The following is a 17331-nucleotide window of genomic DNA, read 5'->3' as shown; positions in this document are numbered from 1 at the left end:
AGACACAACCGTTAACATACTCTGTAGCTACGGCTTTAGAGAGACACAACCGTTAACATACTCTGTAGCTACGGCTTTAGAGAGACACAACCGTTAACATACTCTGTAGCTACGGCTTCAGAGAGACACAACCGTTAACATACTCTGTAACTACGGCTTCAGAGAGACACAACCGTTAACATACTCTGTAGCTACGGCTTTAGAGAGACACAACCGTTAACATACTCTGTAGCTACGGCTTTAGAGAGACAACCGTTAACATACTCTGTAGCTACGGCTTTAGAGAGACACAACCGTTAACATACTCTGTAGCTACGGCTTTAGAGAGACACAACCGTTAACATACTCTGTAACTACGGCTGTAGACAGACACAACTGTTAACATACTCTGTAGCTACGGCTTCAGAGAGACACAACCGTTAACATACTCTGTAGCTACGGCTTTAGAGAGACAACCGTTAACATACTCTGTAACTATGGCTGTAGAGAGACACAACCGTTAACATACTCTGTAGCTACGGCTTTAGAGAGACACAACCGTTAACATACTCTGTAGCTACGGCTTTAGAGAGACACAACCGTTAACATACTCTGTAGCTTCGGCTTTAGAGACACAACCGTTAACATACTCTGTAGCTACGGCTTCAGAGAGACACAACCGTTAACATACTCTGTAGCTACGGCTTTAGAGAGACACAACCGTTAACATACTCTGTAGCTACGGCTTTAGAGAGACACAACCGTTAACATACTCTGTAGCTACGGCTTTAGAGAGACACAACCGTTAACATACTCTGTAGCTTCGGCTTTAGAGACACAACCGTTAACATACTCTGTAGCTACGGCTTCAGAGAGACACAACCGTTAACATACTCTGTAGCTACGGCTTTAGAGAGACACAACCGTTAACATACTCTGTAGCTACGGCTGTAGAGAGACACAACCGTTAACATACTCTGTAGCTACGACTTTAGAGAGACACAACCGTTAACATACTCTGTAGCTACGGCTTCAGAGAGACACAACCGTTAACATACTCTGTAGCTACGGCTTTAGAGAGACACAACCGTTAACATACTCTGTAGCTACGGCTTTAGAGAGACACAACCGTTAACATACTCTGTAGCTACGGCTGTAGAAAGACACAACCGTTAACATACTCTGTAGCTATGGCTTTAGAGAGACACAACCGTTAACATACTCTGTAGCTACGGCTTTAGAGAGACACAACCGTTAACATACTCTGTAGCTACGGCTTTAGAGAGACACAACCGTTAACATACTCTGTAGCTACGGCTTTAGAGAGACACAACCGTTAACATACTCTGTAGCTACGGCTTTAGAGAGACACAACCGTTAACATACTCTGTAGCTACGGCTTTAGAGAGACACAACCGTTAACATACTCTGTAGCTACGGCTTTAGAGAGACACAACCGTTAACATACTCTGTAGCTACGGCTTTAGAGAGACACAACCGTTAACATACTCTGTAGCTACGCTTTAGAGAGACACAACCGTTAACATACTCTGTAGCTGAAAGAGCTGCTTCCTGTGCTTGGCCCTCCTATGTTGAACATAATAAACGGCTCTCTATCCACCGGATGTGTACCATACTCACTAAAAGTGGCAGTAATAAAGCCTCTCTTGAAAAAGCCAAACCTTGACCCAGAAAATATAAAAAACTATCGGCCTATATCGAATCTCCCATTCGTCTCAAAACTATCTAACTAAAAAAATGAAAAAGCTGTTGCGCAGCAACTCACTGCCTCCTGAAGACAAACAATGTATACGAAATGTTTCAGTCTGGTTTTAGACCCCATCATAGCACTCAGACTGTACTTGTGAAGGTGGTAAATGACCTTTTAATGGCGTCAGACCGAGGCTCTGCATCTGTCCTCGTGCTCCTAGACCTTAGTGCTGCTTTTGATACCATCGATCACCACATTCTTTTGGAGAGATTGGAAACCCAAATTGGTCTACACGGACAAGTTCTGGCCTGGTTTAGATCTTATCTGTCTGAAAGATATCAGTTTGTCTCTGTGAATGGTTTGTCCTCTGACAATTCAACTGTAAATTTCGGTGTTCCTCAAGGTTCCGTTTTAGGACCACTATTGTTTTCACTATATATTTTACCTCTTGGTGATGTCATTCGGAAACATAATGTTAACTTTCACTGCTATGCGGACGACACACAGCTGCACATTTCAATGAAACATGGTGAAGCCACAAAATTGCCCTCCTGGAAGCCTGTGTTTCAGACATAAGGAAGTGGATGGCGGCAAATGTTTTACTTTAAAACTCTGACAAAACAGAGATGCTTGTTATAGGTCCCAAGAAACAAAGAGATCTTCTGTTGGATCTGACAATTAATCTTGATGGTTGTACAGTCGTCTCAAATAAAACTGTGAAGGACCTCGGCGTTACTCTGGACCCCGATCTCTCTTTTGACAAATATAAGAATATTTCAAGGACAGCTTTTATAAAATCTTCGTAACATTGAAAAAATCAGAAACTTCTGTCCAAAAATTATGCAGAAAAATGTATCCATGCTTTTGTCACTTCTAGATTAGACTACTGCAATGCTCTGCTTTACAGCTACCCGGATAAAGCACTAAATAAACTTCAGTTAGTGCTTAACATGGCTGCTAGAGTCTTGACTAGAACCAAAAAATGTGATCATATTACTCCAGTGCTAGCCTCCCTACACTGGCTTCCTGTTAACTAGGGATGATTTCAAGGTTTTACTGCTAACCTACAAAGCATTACATGGGCTTGCTCCTACCTATCTTTCCGATTTGGTCCTGCCGTACATACCTACACGTACGCTACGGTCACAAGACGCAGGCCTCCTTATTGTCCCTAGAATTAGAATTTCTAAGCAAACAGCTGGAGGCAGGGCTTTCTCCTATAGAGCTCCATTTTTTTGGAATGGTCTGCCTACCCATGTGAGAGACGTAGACTCGGTCTCGACCTTTAAGTCTTTATTGAAGACTCATCTCTTCAGTAGGTCCTATGATTGAGTGTTGTCTGGCCCAGGAGTGTGAATGTGAACGGAAAGTCACTGGAGCAACGAACCACCCTTGCTGTCTCTGCCTGGCCGGTTCCCCTCTCTCCACTGGGATTCTCTGCCTCTAACCCTATTACAGGGGCTGAGTCACTGGCTTACTGGTGCTCTTCCATGCCGTCCCTAGGAGGGGTGCGTCACTTGAGTCGGTTGAGTCACTGACGTGATCTTCCTGTCCGGGTTGGCGCCCCCCCTCGGGTTCGTGCCATGGGGGAGATCTTTGTGGGCTATACTTGGCTTTGTCTCAGGGTAGTAGGTTGGTGGTTGAAGAAATCCCTCTAGTGATGTGGGGGCTGTGCTTTGGTAACGTGGGTGGGTGGGGTTATATCCTGCCTGTTTGGCCCTGTCCGGGGGTATCGTCGGACGGGGCCACAGTGTTTCCTGAACCCTCCTGTCTCAGCCTCCAGTATTTATGCTGCAATAGTTTATGTTTCGGGGGATAGGGTCAATCTGTTAAATCTGGAGTATTTCTCCTGTCTTATCCGGTGTCCTGTGTGAATTTAAGTATGCTCCCTCTAATTCTCTCTCTTTTTCTCTCTTTCTATTTCTCTCGCTCTTTCTCTCTCTTCTCTCGGAGGACCTGAGCCCTAGGACCATGCCTCGGGACTACCTGGCCTGATGACTCCTTGCTGTCACCAGTCCACCTGGCCATGCTGCTGCTCCAGTTTCAACTGTTCTGCCTGCGGCTATGGAACCCTGACCTGTTCACCGGACGTGCTACCTGTCCCAGACGTGCTGTTTTCAACTCTCTAGAGAGCTGCTCTCCTGAGGTGCTGACCTGTTGCACCCTCTACAACCACTGTGATAATTATTATCTGACCCTGCTGGTTATCTATGAACATTTGAACATCTTGGCCATGTTCTGTTATAATCTCCATCCGGCACAGCCAGAAGAGGACTGGCCACACCTCACAGCCTGGTTCCTCTCTAGGTTTCTTCCTAGGTTCCTGCCTTTCTAAGGAGTTTTTCCTAGCCACCGTGCTCCTACACCTGCATTGCTTGCTGTTTGGGGTTTCAGGCTGGGTTTCTGTACAGCACTTTGAGATATCAGCTGATGTAAAAAAGGCTTGATAAATACATTTGATTGATTGATTGTAGCTGCGGCTTTAGAGCGACAGACAAACGTTCATATGCTCTGTAGCTACGGCTTTAGCCAGCATGGTCTTTCCTGTTCCTGTCCCATCACCCTGGTAGACACACAAACACAAAGACATACACACACGCAAGCATAACTAAGCATACAGAGAGCTGACAGTAGGCCTAGCTTAGCAAACCTCTTCAATGTATACTGTACAATGCCGCCACCTAGTGGTCTAAGTGGTATCCTCTGAATATCCTTCCATATCATTGGTGTATATACAGTGCATTTGGAAAGTATTCAGACCCCTTTTTCCACATTTTGTTACGTTACTAAAATGGATTAAAATAATTGTTTCCATCATCAATCTATACCCCATAATGACATCACAATACCCCATAATGACATCACAATACCCCATAATGACATCACAATACCCCATAATGACAAAGCGAAAACATGTTTTTAGACATTTTAGCATGTTCATAAAATTTAAAAAATAATTACTTTATTTACATTAGTATTCAGACCCTTTGCTATGAGACTCAAAAATTGAGCTCAGGTGCATCCTGTTAACATTGATCATCCACATCATCCTCACTGTCGTACCCTGAAACATCAGACTTCTTCAGCTCTCTCTGTACAGCTCTCTCCTGCCCCCTCCAGCTGTAAACTGACCATTTTCGTTGCCTTGGTGCCTCGAAGAATGGGAAGTCTACATGTACATATTACCTCCATTACCTCGATTAACCGGTGCCCCGGCACAGACTCTGTACTGGTACCGCCTATATATAGCCTCCTGCAAATTGACTCTGTACCGGTAACCCCTGTATATAGCCTCCACAGACTCTGTACCGGTACCCCCGATATATAGCCTCCACATTGACTCTGTACCGGTACCCCCTGTATATAGCCTCCACATTGACTCTGTACCGGTACCCCCGGTATATAGCCTCCACATTGACTCTGTACTGGTACCCCCTGTATATAGCCTCCACATTGACTCTGTACCGGTACCCCCTGTATATAGCCTCCACATTGACTCTGTACCGGTACCCCCTGTATATAGCCTCCACATTGACTCTGTACTGGTACCCCCTGTATATAGCCTCCACATTGACTCTGTACCGTAACACCCTGTATATAGCCTCCACATTGACTCTGTACCGGTACCCCCTGTATATAGCCTCCACATTGACTCTGTACCGGTACCCCCTGTATATGGCCTCCACATTGACTCTGTACCGGTACCCCCTGTATATAGCCTCCACATTGACTCTGTACCGGTACCCCCTGTATATAGCCTCCACATTGACTCTGTACCGGTACCTCTTGTATATAGCCTCCACATTGACTCTGTACCGTAACACCCTGTATATAGCCTCAACATTGACTCTGTACCGTAACACCCTGTATATAGCCTCCACATTGACTCTGTACCTGTACCTCCTGTATATAGCCTCCACATTGACTCTGTACCGTAACACCCTGTATATAGCCTCCACATTGACTCTGTACCGATACCCCCTGTATATAGCCTCCACATTGACTCTGTACCGTAACACCCTGTATATAGCCTCGCTATTGTTATTTTACTACTGCTCTTTAATCATATTTAATTTTTTTAAATGTTACTTATATAATTTTACCTTAACACTTATTTTTCTTACAACTGCATTCATTGTTGGTTCAGAGCTTGTAAGTAAACATTACACTGTAAGGTCTACACCTGTTGTATTCAGCATTTCACTGTGAGGTCTACTACACCTGTTGTATTCAGCATTTCACTGTAAGGTCTACTACACCTGTTGTATTCAGCATTTCACTGTGAGGTCTACTACACCTGTTGTATTCAGCATTTCACTGTAAGGTCTACTACACCTGTTGTATTCAGCATTTCACTGTGAGGTCTACTACACCTGTTGTATTCAGCATTTCACTGTAAGGTCTACTACACCTGTTGTATTCAGCATTTCACTGTAAGGTCTACTACACCTGTTGTATTCAACATTTCACTGTGAGGTCTACTACACCTGTTGTATTCAGCATTTCACTGTGAGGTCTACTACACCTGTTGTATTCAGCATTTCACTGTAAGGTCTACTACACCTGTTGTATTCAGCATTTCACTGTAAGGTCTACTACACCTGTTGTATTCAGCATTTCACTGTAAGGTCTACTACACCTGTTGTATTCAGCATTTCACTGTGAGGTCTACTACACCTGTTGTATTCAGCATTTCACTGTAAGGTCTACTACACCTGTTGTATTCAGCATTTCACTGTGAGGTCTACTACACCTGTTGTATTCATCATTTCACTGTGAGGTCTACTACACCTGTTGTATTCATCATTTCACTGTGAGGTCTACTACACCTGTTGTATTCAGCATTTCACTGTGAGGTCTACTACACCTGTTGTATTCAGCATTTCACTGTAAGGTCTACTACACCTGTTATATTCAGCATTTCACTGTAAGGTCTACTACACCTGTTGTATTCATCATTTCACTGTAAGGTCTACTACACCTGTTGTATTCAGCATTTCACTGTGAGGTCTACTACACCTGTTGTATTCAGCATTTCACTGTGAGGTCTACTACACCTGTTGTATTCAGCATTTCACTGTGAGGTCTACTACACCTGTTGTATTCAGCATTTCACTGTAAGGTCTACTACACCTGTTGTATTCAGCATTTCACTGTGAGGTCTACTACACCTGTTGTATTCAGCATTTCACTGTGAGGTCTACTACACCTGTTGTATTCAGCATTTCACTGTAAGGTCTACTACACCTGTTGTATTCAGCATTTCACTGTAAGGTCTACTACACCTGTTGTATTCAGCATTTCACTGTGAGGTCTACTACACCTGTTGTATTCAGCATTTCACTGTAAGGTCTACTACACCTGTTATATTCATAATTTCACTGTGAGGTCTACACCTGTTATATTCAGCATTTCACTGTAAGGTCTACTACACCTGTTGTATTCATCATTTCACTGTAAGGTCTACTACACCTGTTGTATTCATCATTTCACTGTGAGGTCTACTACACCTGTTGTATTCAGCATTTTACTGTGAGGTCTACTACACCTGTTGTATTCAGCATTTCACTGTGAGGTCTACTACACCTGTTGTATTCAGCATTTCACTGTGAGGTCTACTACACCTGTTGTATTCAGCATTTCACTGTAAGGTCTACTACACCTGTTGTATTCAGCATTTCACTGTAAGGTCTACTACACCTGTTGTATTCAGCATTTCACTGTAAGGTCTACTACACCTGTTGTATTCAGCATTTCACTGTAAGGTCTACTACACCTGTTGTATTCAGCATTTCACTATGAGGTCTACTACACCTGTTGTATTCAACAGTTCACTGTAAGGTCTACTACACCTGTTGTATTCAGCATTTCACTGTGAGGTCTACTACACCTGTTGTATTCAGCATTTCACTGTGAGGTCTACTACACCTGTTGTATTCAGCATTTCACTGTGAGGTCTACTACACCTGTTGTATTCAGCATTTCACTGTAAGGTCTACTACACCTGTTGTATTCATCATTTCACTGTGAGGTCTACTACACCTGTTGTATTCAGCATTTCACTGTGAGGTCTACTACACCTGTTGTATTCAGCATTTCACTGTAAGGTCTACTACACCTGTTGTATTCAGCATTTCACTGTGAGGTCTACTACACCTGTTGTATTCAGCATTTCACTGTGAGGTCTACTACACCTGTTGTATTCAGCATTTCACTGTGAGGTCTACTACACCTGTTGTATTCAGCATTTCACTGTAAGGTCTACTACACCTGTTGTATTCAGCATTTCACTGTAAGGTCTACTACACCTGTTGTATTCATCATTTCACTGTGAGGTCTACACCTGTTGTATTCGGCATTTCACTGTAAGGTCTACTACACCTGTTGTATTCAGCATTTCACTGTAAGGTCTACTACACCTGTTGTATTCAGCATTTCACTGTAAGGTCTACTACACCTGTTGTATTCAGCATTTCACTGTAAGGTCTACTACACCTTTTGTATTCAGCATTTCACTGTAAGGTCTACTACACCTGTTGTATTCAGCATTTCACTGTAAGGTCTACTACACCTGTTGTATTCAGCATTTCACTGTAAGGTCTACTACACCTGTTGTATTCATCAGTTCACTGTGAGGTCTACTACACCTGTTGTATTCAGCATTTCACTGTGAGGTCTGCTACACCTGTTGTATTCAGCATTTCACTGTGAGGTCTACTACACCTGTTGTATTCAGCATTTCACTGTGAGGTCTACTACACCTGTTGTATTCGGCGCATGTGACAAATACACATTTTATGTGGTTAGGATGGAAGCTTTCGTTCGACCTTTGGATCTAAACGTTACACATTTAAACTACAGAAGTAGGCCTAATTATCAGTGTATATTTATATATATATTTATATTTATATATATATATCTGTTTCATTAGTTGACTTGTTGTACCCTGAACCTGCAAGTCACTGGATGTGTGTACACTTCTCTGAAACTAGGCTATATTAGAATGACTGCATCTCAGCATTGAGAATGTAGACTAGGGCTAACGTGACGTAAGTAAACCAAGATCATAGGCATGGCTTGTCACGTTCGTCGTATTGATGAGACCAAGGCACAGCGTGTGTACATTCTAATTTATTAAACGAATGAACACTAAACAAACTAAACAAACCAAACATGAAGCTGTATACAACGAGTGCTGACAGGCAACTACACATAGACAAGAACCCACAAACACTAAAGGTGAAATGGCTGCCTAAATATGATCCCCAATCAGAGACAACGATAAACAGCTGCCTCTGATTGGGAACCAATTCAGGCCACCATATACCTACAGTAAACCTAGACGTACAAACACCCCTAGACATACAAAACCCCATAGACAATACAAACAAGCATACCCACCCTCGTCACACGCTGACATGACCAAGATAATAAAGAAAACAGAGATAACTAAGGTCAGGGCGTGACATGGCTCCCAGGGCTTTTATCTATAGTGTTGTCAAACAGTCGTTAAATATACTACTCTCCTCTACTACGGTCGACAGCTCGACGTGTCACATGATCTCTTTCTTCGGTGAACGGAGTCGCCTTGTTTCCTGTTTCCTGTTTCTGTGTTCATATTGGGATTAACAAACGACGTACTATCGGAAATCAATTTAGGCTGGAAATGAAGCTACTGTTTAGACAGCCAGAGTTTTCTGCGATACTAGTTTAAACTGAAGTAAGATCAAACTCAGAGTTAGATATTAATCTGTATAGACTGGTTGACTAGGAGGTTATTAAACTCAGAGTTAGATATTAATCTGTATAGACTGGTTGACTAGGAGGTTATTAAACTCAGAGTTAGATAATAATCTGTACAGACTGGTTGACTAGGAGGTTATTAAACTCAGAGTTAGATATTAATCTGCATAGACTGGTTGACTAGGAGGTTATTAAACTCAGAGTTAGATAATAATCTGTACAGACTGGTTGACTAGGAGGTTATTAAACTCAGAGTTAGATATTAATCTGCATAGACTGGTTGACTAGGAGGTTATTAAACTCAGAGTTAGATATTAATCTGTACAGACTGGTTGACTAGGAGGTTATTAAACCATTGTTCTGCTAGACAAGCGGTAGGATCATCTTATCCTATGGTAAGAGGGACGTCCCATAGTTGATAGCAGTGTCCCTTCATTCCTGTTACACTCCCCAGAGATACTTCTGAGGAGATGAGAAACTCCATTTTAATCCTGTTAACACCCACTGTGTACTTTGCCCATACGTTGTCAATGGGCCACGCAATGCATTCTGGGTACACTCCGACAAGGAGATGTCTCCCAAGGCCATTGGCTCAACATATCTCAAGGTCATTGGCTCAACATATCCCAAGGTCATTGGCTCAACATATCCCAAGGTCATTGGTCATTGGCTCAACATATCCTGAGGCCATTGGCTCAACATATCCCAAGGCCATTGGCTCAACATATCCCGAGGTCATTGGTCATTGGCTCAACATATTCCGAGGTCATTGGTCATTGGCTCAACATATCCCGAGGTCATTTGTCATTGGCTAAACATATCCCAAGGTCAATTGGCTTAACATATCTCAAGGTAATTTTCTCAATTTACCCTAAGGTAAACATTTAGACTATATTAGCCCACACCGCTACAAGGATGCACTTTCATAAACGTTCTATGACCTCATATCGTAGCTTATAGAGATCCAAAACAAATTTAAAATGATCTATACTAATGATCTATACGCACAAAAAGCTTATTTCTCTAAAATATTGTGCAATTTAATTTTTTTACATTCCTGTTAGTGATAATCCATCCACCTGACAGGTGTGGCATGCCAAGAAGCTGATTAAACAGTATTATAATTACACAGGTGAACCTTGTGCTGGGGGACAATAAATGACCACTTTTAAAATGTTTTGTCACACAACACAATGCCAGAGATGTCTCAAGTTTTGAGGCTTGCCGACTGCAGGAATGTCCACCGGGGCTGTTGCCAGAGAACTGATCTGTTCATTTCTCAACCATTGCCTCGCCGACCGTTCCAAGAGAAGATTTCAGGTAGAAAGTTTGTTTCTTCAATACTGTAATATAGTGTTATATGAACTTTTCTTGTTCACACATATTTTATCATCATCAATAGCACAGAGATTGAAAAAATAGGTCTACTGGAGGTTAGAGACGTCGGGACGGCAAACGAAAGGTCGTTGGTTTGAATCCCTGAGCCGACAAGGGGAAAACATCTGCCGATGTGCCCTTGAGCAAGGCACTTATAACCCTAATAGCTTTTGTAAGTCGCTCTGGATAAGAGCGTTAGCTAAATTACTAAAATATAAAGTAAACGTATTTGACAAGACCTCTGCCGTTCCACTAAATGTCCACTAGATGTCGATCTAAACCTCTTTTGTGGCGCTGTGTGCCGCCTGTCTGCTTGTCTGTCTGTTTTGTGGCTGCTGTGTGCCACTTGCCTGCCTGCCTGCCTGTCTGTTTTGTGGCGCTGTGTGCCGTCTGCCTGTCTGTTTTGTGGCGCTGTGTGCCGTCTGCCTGTCTGCCTGCCTGTCCGTACGTGGCTGTGGGCTGCTGCTTGTCTGTCTACTCTGCGCCAGCAGGTCGATAGGACCACTGTACAGCGCACTAAACAGCAAGAGCTGAACACACTCCGACGCTCAGACACCATTTACAAACAATGCATTTGTGTTTAGTCAGGCCACCAGATCAGAGGACGCCAGATCAGAGGCAGTAGGGTTGACCACGTGTTCTCTTGATAAGTCAATGGCTAAGCATTCAAGCATGCTAAGTACTTTTGGGTGTCAAGTGAAATATCTGGAGTAAAAAGTACATTATGTTCTTTAGGAATGTAGTGAAGTAAAAGTAAAAGTTGTCAAAAATATGAATAGTAAAGTACAGATACCCTAAAAAACTACTTAAGTAGTACTTTAAAGTATTTTTACTTAAGTACTTTACTGCTAAAATTACTAAAAGCTAAGTTGAGTTAACTGTCAGCCCTACATTTACATCCACAGTCTAATCATGATGACAACTCTAGTTGGCCTTGGCATTCCCATTGTAAACAACCACATAATGTAGAATAACTCTGAAGGGGGAAATCACTATTTGTTGTTATACTTTGTATCTCTCATCGTTTGTTCTGTCAGTGTAGTACAGTACAGTACATTACAGTAGAGGTAAACAGTAGCCCAGCTCTGTCAGTCTACAGTACAGTACAGTAGAGGTAAACAGTAGCCCAGCTCTGTCAGTCTACAGTACAGTACAGTAGAGGTAAACAGTAGCCCAGCTCTGTCAGTCTACAGTACAGTAGAGGTAAACAGTAGCCCAGCTCTGTCAGTCTACAGTACAGTAGAGGTAAACAGTAGCTCAGCTCTGTCAGTCTACAGTACAGTACAGTACAGTAGAGGTAAACAGTAGCCCAGATCTGTCAATCTACAGTACAGTACATTACAGAGGTAAACAATAGACCAGCTCTCTCAGTCTATAGTACAGTAGAGGTAAACAGTAGCCCAGCTCTGTCAGTCTACAGTACAGTACAGCAGAGGTAAACAGTAGCCCAGATCTATCAGTCTACAGTAGCCCAACAGAGGTAAACAGTAGCCCAGCTCTATAAGTCTACAGTACAGTTCATTACAGAGGTAAACAGTAGCCCAGCTCTGTCAGTCTACAGTACAGTAGAGGTAAACAGTAGCCCAGCTCTGTCAGTCTACAGTACAGAAGAGGTAAACAGTAGCCCAGCTCTGTCAGTCTACAGTACATTACAGAGGTAAACAGTAGCCCAGCTCTGTCAGTCTACAGTACAGTACATTACAGAGGTAAACAGTAGCCCAGCTCGGTCAGTCTACAGTACAGTAGAGGTAAACAGTAGCCCAGCTCTGTCAGTCTACAGTACAGTAGAGGTAAACAGTAGCCCAGCTCGGTCAGTCTACAGTACAGTACAGTAGAGGTAAACAGTAGCCCAACTCTGTCAGTCTACAGTACAGTAGAGGTAAACAGTAGCCCAGCTCTGTCAGTCTACAGTACAGTAGAGGTAAACAGTAGCCCAGCTCTGTCAGTCTACAGTACAGAAGAGGTAAACAGTAGCCCAGCTCGGTCAGTCTACAGTACAGTAGAGGTAAACAGTAGCTCAGCTCTGTCAGTCTACAGTACAGTACATTACAGAGGTAAACAGTAGCCCAGCTCTGTCAGTCTACAGTACAGTAGAGGTAAACAGTAGCCCAGCTCTGTCAGTCTACAGTACAGTACATTACAGAGGTAAACAGTAGCCCAGCTCTGTCAGTCTACAGTACAGTAGAGGTAAACAGTAGCCCAGCTCTGTCAGTCTACAGTACAGTAGAGGTAAACAGTAGCCCAGCTCTGTCAGTCTACAGTACAGTACAGCAGAGGTAAACAGTAGCCCAGATCTGTCAGTCTACAGTACATAATATTTACAGAGGTAAACAGTAGCCCAGCTCTGTCAGTCTACAGTACATAATATTTACAGAGGTAAACAGTAGCCCAGCTCTGTCAGTCTACAGTACATAATATTTACAGAGGTAAACAGTAGCCCAGCTCTGTCAGTCTACAGTACAGAATATTTACAGAGGTAAACAGTAGCCCAGCTCTGTCAGTCTACAGTACAGAATATTTACAGAGGTAAACAGTAGCCCAACTCTGTCAGTCTACAGTACAGAATATTTACAGAGGTAAACAGTAGCCCAGCTCTGTCAGTCTACAGTACAGAATATTTACAGAGATAAACATTAGCCCAGCTCTGTCAGTCTACAGTACAGTAGAGGTAAACAGTAGCCCAGCTCTGTCAGTCTACAGTACAGTAGAGGTAAACAGTAGCCCAGCTCTGTCAGTCTACAGTACAGTAGAGGTAAACAGTAGCCCAGCTCTGTCAGTCTACAGTACAGTAGAGGTAAACAGTAGCCCAGCTCTGTCAGTCTACAGTACAGTACAGCAGAGGTAAACAGTAGCCCAGATCTGTCAGTCTACAGTAGCCCAACAGAGGTAAACAGTAGCCTAGCTCTGTCAGTCTACAGTACATAATATTTACAGAGGTAAACAGTAGCCCAGCTCTGTCAGTCTACAGTACATAATATTTACAGAGGTAAACAGTAGCCCAGCTCTGTCAGTCTACAGTACAGAATATTTACAGAGGTAAACAGTAGCCCAGCTCTGTCAGTCTACAGTACAGAATATTTACAGAGGTAAACAGTAGCCCAACTCTGTCAGTCTACAGTACAGAATATTTACAGAAGTAAACAGTAGCCCAGCTCTGTCAGTCTACAGTACAGAATATTTACAGAGATAAACATTAGCCCAGCTCTGTCAGTCTACAGTACAGTAGAGGTAAACAGTAGCCCAGCTCTGTCAGTCTACAGTACAGTAGAGGTAAACAGTAGCCCAGCTCTGTCAGTCTACAGTACAGTAGAGGTAAACAGTAGCCCAGCTCTGTCAGTCTACAGTACAGTAGAGGTAAACAGTAGCCCAGCTCTGTCAGTCTACAGTACATTACAGAGGTAAACAGTAGCCCAGCTCTGTCAGTCTACAGTACAGAATATTTACAGAGGTAAACAGTAGCCCAGCTCTGTCAGTCTACAGTACAGAATATTTACAGAGGTAAACATTAGCCCAGCTCTGTCAGTCTACAGTACAGTAGAGGTAAACAGTAGCCCAGATCTGTCAGTCTACAGTAGCCCAACAGAGGTAAACAGTAGCCCAGCTCGATAAGTCTACAGTACAATACAGAGGTAAACAGTAGCCCAGCTCTGTCAGTCTACAGTACAATACAAAGGTAAACAGTAGCCCAGCTCTGTCAGTCTACAGTACATTACAGTAGAGGTAAAATGTAGCCCAGCTCTGTCAGTCTACAGTACAATACAGAGGTAAACAGTAGCCCAGCTCTGTCAGTCTACAGTACATTACAGTAGAGGTAGACTGTAGCCCAGCTCTGTCAGTCTACAGTACAGTACATTACAGAGGTAAACATTAGCCCAGCTCTGTCAGTCTACAGTACAGAATATTTACAGAGGTAAACAGTAGGCCAACTCTGTCAGTCTACAGTACATAATATTTACAGAGGTAAACAGTAGCCCAGCTCTGTCAGTCTACTACAGTACAGTACATTACAGAGGTAAACATTAGCCCAGCTCTGTCAGTCTACAGTACAGTAGAGAGGTGAACAGTTTAGAACAGTGCAGATAGAATTGACATCACCCAATGTTCTACTGACATCACCCAATGTTCTAAAGACATCACTCAATGTTCTAATGACATCACCCAATGTTCTACTGACATCACCCAATGTTCTACTGACATCACCCAATGTTCTACTGACATCACCCAATGTTCTAAAGACATCACCCAATGTTCTAAAGACATCACTCAATGTTCTAATGACATCACCCAATGTTCTACTGACATCACCCAATGTTCTACTGACATCACCCAATGTTCTAATGACATCACCCAATGTTTGACTGACATCACCCAATGTTCTAATGACATCACCCAATGTTCTACTGACATCACCCAATGTTCTGCTGACATCACCCAATGTTCTAATGACATCACCCAATGTTCTACTGACATCACCCAATGTTCTGCTGACATCACCCAATGTTCTGCTGACATCACCCAATGTTCTACTGACATCACCCAATGTTCTACTGACATCACCCAATGTTCTACTGACATCACCCAATGTTCTACTGACATCACCCAATGTTCTACTGACATCACCCAATGTTCTACTGACATCACCCAATGTTCTACTGACATCACCCAATGTTCTACTGACATCACCCAATGTTCTACTGACATCACCCAATGTTCTACTGACATCACCCAATGTTCTACTGACATCACCCAACGTTCTACTGACATCACCCAATGTTCTACTGACATCACCCAATGTTCTACTGATATCACCCAATGTTCTACTGACATCACCCAATGTTCTACTGACATCACCCAATGTTCTACTGACATCACCCAATGTTCCACACAACATACAGTCATGTCTGTTCTACTGAACACACTTCTATCTGAACGTTCCATTCTGTTTCATTGCCCTCTCTTGAATAAGCCCTAAGGTCTCTGTCCTGTGTGTGTGTGTGTGTGTGTGTGTGTGTGTGTGTGTGTGTGTGTGTGTGTGTGTGTGTGTGTGTGTGTGTGTGTGTGTGTGTGTGTGTGTGTGTGCGTGTGCGTGTGTGTGTGAAGTCGTGCATTATGTTCTACAACACCATCATGTTGTGTCACTGGGTTGGTCAAAGCACATAATCCTTACATAAATTCGTCTCTGTTTTTCTCCCCATCCTGGATGGAAGTCAGAGAGAGAAACAGAGAGAACGCGAGAGAGGGAGACAGAGAGAAAGAGAGAGAAAGCGAGAGAGGGAAACAGAGAGAAACAGAGAGAAAGCGAGAGAGGGAGACAGAGAGGGAAAGAGAGAGAAAGCGAGAGAGGGAGACAGAGAGAAACAGAGAGAAAGAGAGAGAGGGAGACAGAGAGAAACAGAGAGAAAGCGAGAGAGGGAGACAGAGAGAAACAGAGAGAAAGCGAGAGGGAGACAGAGAGGGAAAGAGAGAGAAAGAGAGAGAGGGAGACAGAGAGAAACAGAGAGAAAGCGAGAGAGGGAGACAGAGAGAAAGAGAGAGAAAGCGAGAGGGAGAGAAAGCGAGAGAGGGAGACAGAGAGGGAAAGAGAGAGAAAGCGAGAGAGGGAGACAGAGAGGGAAAGAGAGAGAAAGCGAGAGAGGGAGACAGAGAGGGAAAGAGAGAGAAAGCGAGAGAGGGAGACAGAGAGAAACAGAGAGAAAGCGAGAGGGAGACAGAGAGAAAGAGAAAGCGAGAGAGGGAGACAGAGAGGGAAAGAGAGAGAAAGCGAGAGAGGGAGACAGAGAGAGAGAGGGAGACAGAGAGAAACAGAGAGAAAGCGAGAGGGAGACAGAGAGGGAAAGAGAGAGAAAGCGAGAGAGGGAGACAGAGAGAAAGAGAGAGAGGGAGACAGAGAGAAACAGAGAGAAAGCGAGAGAGGGAGACAGAGAGAAACAGAGAGAAAGAGAGAGAGGGAGACAGAGAGAAAGAGAGAGAAAGCGAGAGAGGGAGACAGAGAGAAACAGAGAGAAAGAGAGAGAGGGAGACAGAGAGAAAGAGAGAGAAAGAGAGAGAGGGAGACAGAGAGAAACAGAGAGAAAGAGAGAGAGGGAGACAGAGAGAAAGAGAGAGAAAGCGAGAGGGAGACAGAGAGAAACAGAGAGAAAGCGAGAGAGGGAGACAGAGAGGGAAAGAGAGAGAAAGAGAGAGAGGGAGACAGAGAGAAAAAGAGAGATGGAGACAGAGAGAGAAAAAGAGAGATGGAGACAGAGAGAAACAGAGAGAAAGAGAGAGATGGAGACAGATCTTTTTATTTTCTCTTAACCATCCACTAATACCATATAAACGCCGTCTTCTGTCGAAAGCAACCTCGTTGCTTTAATACTGCCATTCGTTATACTGTTATTGATACACCTGCATTGATAGTTATACTGTGTCATGTTCATTCATTGGTTCATTTACAACACGCAAATTATCTCAAATTCCTTCCACATGATGAATGTATCATCCTACGCAAGAGGCCCTCAACACTTTTTCTGTATCTATTT

This window comes from Salvelinus namaycush, chromosome 12 (assembly GCF_016432855.1).
Source record: "Salvelinus namaycush isolate Seneca chromosome 12, SaNama_1.0, whole genome shotgun sequence".
NCBI lineage: Eukaryota > Metazoa > Chordata > Actinopteri > Salmoniformes > Salmonidae > Salvelinus > Salvelinus namaycush.
The sequence above is the reverse complement of the archived record's forward strand: the minus strand, read 5'-3'. Positions refer to the sequence as shown.